Source organism: Seriola dumerili, unplaced genomic scaffold, assembly GCF_002260705.1.
Source record: "Seriola dumerili isolate Sdu_G_001 unplaced genomic scaffold, Sdu_1.0 BDQW01000674.1, whole genome shotgun sequence".
NCBI lineage: Eukaryota > Metazoa > Chordata > Actinopteri > Carangiformes > Carangidae > Seriola > Seriola dumerili.
The window spans coordinates 1168092-1175274 of NW_019174929.1; positions in this window are offsets into that span (position 1 = coordinate 1168092).

The window sequence follows — 7183 nt, forward strand, 5'->3', positions numbered from 1 at the left end:
GGTGTGTGCAGTGCTCAGCGTTCAGCAGTGAGAGTCAGATCACTGACAGAAGAACTGGAGGAGACCCGTCAAGCATTTAAAGAGGCCCAAGAGAGAGCCACTCGCTCCCAAACCAGCTGCACCAAAATGGTATTTCACACACTGAATCATATCTAGGTGAAGCTATACCTAGTAAGTTCAATTTATTTTTTGCGGTGACTATTTTCACATAAATCTTTTTGATCTTTAGAGCAATGAGGTTGAATGCCTGAAGGTTCACATCAAGAGGCTTGAAGACAAGGTAACCTAAGTCCAAATGTGTGCACTTTCCTTTAGAAAACTAAAATTTTTTTTTCATGAAACAATATTTTCCTTGTATCCACGCAGAATGAAAAACTCACCTTTGAAAGGTCTTGTTCTGAAGAAAGCGTCAACAAACTGAGGAAGGTCAACGCTGAGTTGAGGGTAGGAACAGATCAGTAAAACTCTTGTGTGTTTGTCTCTGCGTTACGAGTTTTAACTGAACGTTAAACATCTTAACGTTCACAGGCCGAGCTTGAGGAAAGCCTGGTTATGTTGGCGCTGAGAGACAGAGAAATCACAAAGGTTGGTCCATCACAGTCAAGAGGAAAAATCAGTTTGCATATTAATTTTGTCTTTTAACTTGACTTTGAAATGTTCTCGTGTAGAAAGACATTCTTATGGATAAGATGAAGAACTCTCATGTGGAGAATCACAACATGATTGAGGTACGTGTGACAAAGGAAACATGGTGCAAATTAACTTTAAACTTGAGGGGAACTTTGGTAAGATGCTATAATATCTTGTTTGACATCGTACACTGTAATAATGTAAAGCTAGAAAGGCCACATTTCATCATGTTAAATCACAAAAAGAAACCAATATCATAATGCAATGTGACAACACTAATATCAACCATTACAAGCACCCTTGTTTTGTGTGTGATATTTTATCACATGGTTTTGAGTGTACGTTTTTGGCTGTTTTTCAACACATACTCTCTATTCTGGTGTTGCAGGGTCTGCAGTCAGAGCTGATGAGGTTACAGGAACATTCTCACCAAGTTCTTCTGAGGTACTTTAATGTCACTTGTGTCAGGTTTCTCCTTGACCCACTGTAGCTTGGAGTGTATCTAATTTACCAATTTATCAAAAGTTGTCAACGAAAACATTTCAATCTACATTTCTGAATCTAAACATCATCTGTGTATATTTTTCTGGACTAACCTCAAAATTAACTGTACTTTATCCACCAGTCTTTCTTAACAAAATTGTGTGTTAAAATGCTACTTTGGCAGTTTAGTGTTGCTCTTCCATAGACATTGAAGATTCACAAGAGGCAGATTAATAAAAAAGACAGAATGAGCTGCAGAGGCCGTGATATGCTGACTTTTGAGTATGGTTCAAACTCCAGAAGCACTGCATCCTGCATTTCCCATAATGCTCAACAGCATTTTTCACCTCTGCCTCCTAAATACCCAGTTGTTTCAAACCACGCACCTGCACTTTTACAATGCAGGTTTTATGGTTTTGACTCAAGTCCAAACAGAGCGCACTTCTCTAGACAAGTGCCCTTTTAACAGAGGGATGTGTCAGCTATCATAGGAAAGTTAAAGTCAAAAAAGAATTGCAAGCTAATGAAAGGAGTAATATTATAATTTACCAAAATATAAAGCAGGAACTTTACAAATTAAGTATTAAAGTATTGAATCTTGATTTCTCCTGCAGATATGACCGACACTTCATCAGTCCTCAGAGTCTCTACAGTCGAGATCCTCCAAACCACCGCTCTCTGCAGAGCGAGATGCAGGATATGCAGCAAGTAGGAGATGCTCACCATTCCCAGGTTATCTTCTCATGGTAATGATAATCTGTTTTTAATGTTAACCATGTCGCCGTCCTGCCGTCTTTGTCTGCAGCAGCATCACAGAACTCTGGATGACATAAGCCTCCCGTCCCTCCACACACACGGTGATGATATTCAGAGCATCATTCACAGGATTAAGAGCGCAGAAATAGCTCATCTTCTGCACAATAAGTATCCTGAGAAGGTGAGGAGAGAGCAGATACTCACCAGAGGATGAAAATTGTTACATGCAGTGACACTAGCATGTATGATTCTGTCTTATGTTTCTTATGTTGTCTCTCACACACAGGACTCTGCTCCCCTAGAAACACAGGAGAGGCCTTTTCCTCACCGCCAGCAGCAACAGGCAAGCATCAAGCAGCAGCTTGTCAATGTGTATGTGAGTTTTTTTACCTCCCGTTCTCCTGTTATGGTAACAAACTGGGTTTGGTTGATGTTAGTCTCTGTTCTTAGAGGCTTCCTCCAGCTAATAAAATGGGTGTCTGGTTTTAACTGTGTTTTTATGGGCATCTCCATTACGCAACCCATAGGAGTTACTATCTTCTGTGTGTGAGAGTGTATCAGGCATAAGTGCAGTTTTAGTACCCCTTGGTAACTACAGACATAACAGTGTGTAAAGGAGATGTTTATAAAACTGGTGGTTTCAGGCTGCAGGAGCTGGAGCTGCACAAGTGTGTGTGGGAGGAGAAAGGGGAGAAGGTGGAGGAGCGGTGGAGAGCCTGGGAGAAGGAGCAAAAGCAAAGCCAGACTGGGAGCCAGACTCAGATCCAGGAGGGCAAGAAGGTGGCTGTGGTGAATTGGTGGAAAGCCCTCAGCGTAGAGGGGGCTAAGGCCAGGACGAAAGAAACCCAGTCTGGCCAGGAGCTCTCTGAGATACAAGCAAAGCTCCAGCGAGCAGAGCAGACAATCACTGATATGAGGGAGCAGGTCTGCCACCTGCAAGCCTCTCTGAGATCGGCACAGGAGTGTGTCACTGAGCAAAAAAGCAGCAGCAGAGTTCTTCGTATTGACAAAGAGACCAACACTGAGAGAGAGGAAACAGACAGAACTGTGGGGAAGGCGGTGAAGGATCAGAGGGATGCAGCGGTGGTCACAGAGATTACAGGTGGAGCAGCCTCACAGCAGGAGCAAACCCAGCTTCAGGTGACCGCAGACGGACTTCTGGCGACCCTCATAAGGATGGAGGCAATGATCAACAACGCACTGGAGACTGCCGAGCTGGTGAGAGAGAGCGAGCAGAGGGTGAGCCAGGTGAGAGTGAGGATGGAGAGCATCACTCAGACGGTGGAGGAGGCTCTGGGCCGAGCAACCGACACTGACAAACAGCTGAATGTCCTGGAGGCCAGGATCACAGAAAAAGCTGCAAATCAGGTTTGTTAAAAATCTGGTTTTGCTGTACATTAGTGACAGTAAAAATTGCATTTAGTTTAAAACTTTTTAATGATTTAACTGATTTTGAAATGTCACAATAGTTGAAGTAATCCATGTAGATTCTTCAGTGTGTTACACACAGCTAAAATGCATGTTTGATTATACTTTTATTCAACAAAAATCCACATAAATTAATGTTCCCTCTGTTGAACATAGCAATTATTTAAAACATCTGCATCACACATCATAACAAGCCCCAGGTTGCACATTTGGCTTCCAATCACACTGAAGAGTGGTACATGTTTATGTGTAATTTGTGCTCTAATGTTGCAACACAATCACCAATATTGCAGAAATATTTGAACCATCAACACTATTTTTGTCAGCAAAATAATCTCACACTATTTTGCAATGCTCACATGTTGTGATTGGAATGTCTCAGCCAAACGCAAATAGTGCCCATCACGGGTATTACGTGTCCTAGTAGTGGAAGTACTAGTAGTAATTCTAATTGTACAAATATTGAGCACATGAAGTTTATTTGTTGTCTGTCTTAAATCATATGTAAGATAGTAATAAATCTGTTCTCTCTGTCTGTACTTTTCCGAAGTCTCCAGGTCCCAGTCTGCCAGCTGATCCCGGACCAGATGCAGCGTGCTTTACAGCTGAGTCCGACGTGGAGCCTGAACACAGAGACAGAACGGAGAGTTCTCCCCTGTCTCATGGAATCTCAGAAGTCAGCGAGCCTCCACAGCCGCCCATGAATGGTATGATGGCTGCATTACACAAATACAGCTTCAGTGTTGTCATGGTTGTGGGGTACACTGTGATACACAGATGAATTAAAGCTACTTCCTTTTCTAATTGTAATCTCTGAGGATGTCTGAAAATAGACTGTGCAGATATTTATATTGCACACAACAGCTGGTACAGTAAGGAGGAAGAGAGAAAAAGCTCTTAGGGAGTGTATGCTATCTATCAAAGGGCAGTGTGGGGGAAATTAGGGGCGGTCAGAATCATTTTTTTTATGTAAACATAGGGAGAGTCCCACCACTTCTATACTGGAAGAGGTTTTTTTTTTCCTGTCATTTGATTTGTTCTGAAGGGCTTTGAGAAAATTTATCTAGAGACACTGGGAAATGCAGGGCCTGTAGTTCACAAAATACACAATGCAGGCTTTAACAAAAGAGGAACAATTTAAATGTGAATAAAAGAACATAATTTCTTCAAAAGATTTGGAAAAGCTCGTAGGACGTTTACTATGACTGCCAATGATGAAGTATAGTAAAGTATAGTAAATATGAAAAAACTACAGCCAGCAGCTGATTAGCTTGGCATAGCATTTTTATTTCTAGCCACAAAAATGAAGGAAAACACTTAAACTATTTATGTCCCTGCAAAGCTGCTGGTTATGCACTAATAAGTTTGACATTTCATTACATATTTTCCAATTCTAATCATGTGTCAATAAGTTTTTCCAGCCCTGAAAGGTCATGGCAAATATTTCCACATTCTCCCTCCCCAAGAAGAGTCCCTTGATGGCTCAGAGGGCCAAGTCTTATATTTAATTGTTTATTTGTGATGTAGAAAAGCGAGTTAGGAGCATGTGGGTGTTACTGAGAACCAGTGGGTGGCTTCAGAGGGGGAAATGATATTTTAAATGAACAGACAGTTGTCATCTCCATGTCTGCTTGTTGTTATTTTATATCCCTCTGTCTGAAATTTAAACCGTCCAGTGCCACATTGACGTAGGCTTGTTTTTGCTAACCAAATGAAGCTGCATCCACATCACAAAAAAGCAGCAGCAGCAGCAAGATGATCAATAAACATTTTATGCCAGTCATTCATGTCATAAAAGTTGGTATGTGCACTGCCACTTTGTGACTGATGGCTACTGTACCACAAGATGTGGATGGTGTGTAATAAAAGCCAGTTATTGTTAATGTTAATGTGAGGAAGGTCTCATCTTATTTGGGGCTCTCCCCACACATCCAGCTACAGATGTTGGCACTGCCTTGTGAATACTTTACTTTTTAAAGTATTTATCAGGGACAGCACATATTAATCTCCACAAACCTGAAAGAAAATGCTAGTTTTCATCTCCAATCCCCAGACATGTTAATATTAAGCATTAAAAGAAACAAACAAGCAAAACAAGAGGCAGACAAAACAACACCAAAGCACATATTTTGGGATACACCAGAGAAATTTTAATAAAAGCTGCTATGAGAAACTTATGATACATTCAGTGGCAAATAATGATCAAAATTTCACAACAACATCACAAAGGTCTACAAAAATGTAGTGGGACGAGCGGATACTGAGGACACGTACTCATAATAACAATACAGAGTGTCTACAGCCAAGCTAGCAGCTCTGTGAGGCTGTACTTGGGCACACCTGGTGCTTTGAGCTAAATGCTAATGTCAGAATACTCCAATGTTACAATGCTGACATGCTGATGTTTAGCAGGTGGACTAATAAATTGCCATCCAGGGAGAAATGCTGCTAGCATGACCGAAAAATTATAACATAAACTTCATCCATGAGGCAAACGGCATCACTAACAATGATAAATGTTGAGCTTTTAAATGTCTGTCTCTATGTACAATGGAACACTCTGCCTCCATTAAGGCTTTTAAAACTATTATTAATTCCTCCTTTATCCAGCTTGCAAAAGTAAAACATTAATGTGAGACTAAATCAACTTTAGGCATAGCACTGTATCATTACAAAGGAATAAAACTTGTTTTTAGGTTTTATGTTGCTGTCAGACACAGTCAGCTTGTGTGATGATTAAAGATCTACTGGAGACTGAATGTAAATAATTTAGAGAAGCAGTGGGTCTCTAATGCTCCGTGTGTGGCGGTGGCTGTAAACAGTGCGCTCTTTGATGGGCAAACTATAAATTAAAGAACGGTGGAAATACCGAAATCTCTGGGATAATGGGAATTAATTTGTGGTGAGGCTGAACCCTTCCAAGAAAAGAGATACTGTGAAGATCGCGGGAGAAAAACAGAAGCATCTGATGGCATTTGAAGTGAAAATGAGGTTAAATTAGGACGAACGTGTGGATGTTGACACAGCTGCCAAGATATTCCCAGCATCTACGGTGCATCTTCATCGCCTCCATCTCGTCATACACTGGTTGCTTCGGGTAGCTTTGTCGAGTGTTTTCCTTAAAGATTTGTGTGATGAGTTGTGAAGTGAAATCTGGCTGTGAAATGCTGCATCAAACAGTGGTTTTATGATATTTTTAGAGTCAGATTTGAGTCCAAATTCTTGGAAGTGTTTTTTTTTTTTTTTTTTTTTTATCTGTATCCTCTCATATGTGAATAAAACTGGTTTATTTGTGGTTTAGTTACGTTTAAAGTGAAATATTGGCATTCAGCTCTGACGGTGCTCTACATAAACGTCTGTGAGTTGCTGGTATCGTAATATTAACAAACCTTTCCCTGAGGGCACCTAAAGCAGACAGCACAATAGCTTTTACTTGGGCTGAAAGCTTTCAACCAGCGGATCAAGCACCTCATGTACTCGAGATGGTTGCCAGGTTATTGTTGCCCCTAGTTAAAGGGGTGGGTGGGGGTGTATGTGGGGAGGGGGGGGTGACACTTCCTGAAACAAGAGTTTACAGTAGTTCTCCCAATCAAGTGAGTATCACTGTTCGAGCGGCAGCCTCACAGGACAGAAAACTCAATTTGTTTTCTCTTTCTGTTTCTCTCTCACACAATGTCTCTCTCACTCACTTACTCTTTTCTTTTTTTAACCGTCTCTTGACATTTGCATTGCACATGGTTCCTGTTAAATGCAAATCAGCTGTTTTCACTGTCTGTCTGTGCTCTGGCTCCAACAGGTGGTACAGGACCAGGCAGCTGCAGCAAGGTGAGTCTCTCCTGCATTATTACTGTAAAATATTATCTTGTTGTTTGTAGAGGCTGAGCTG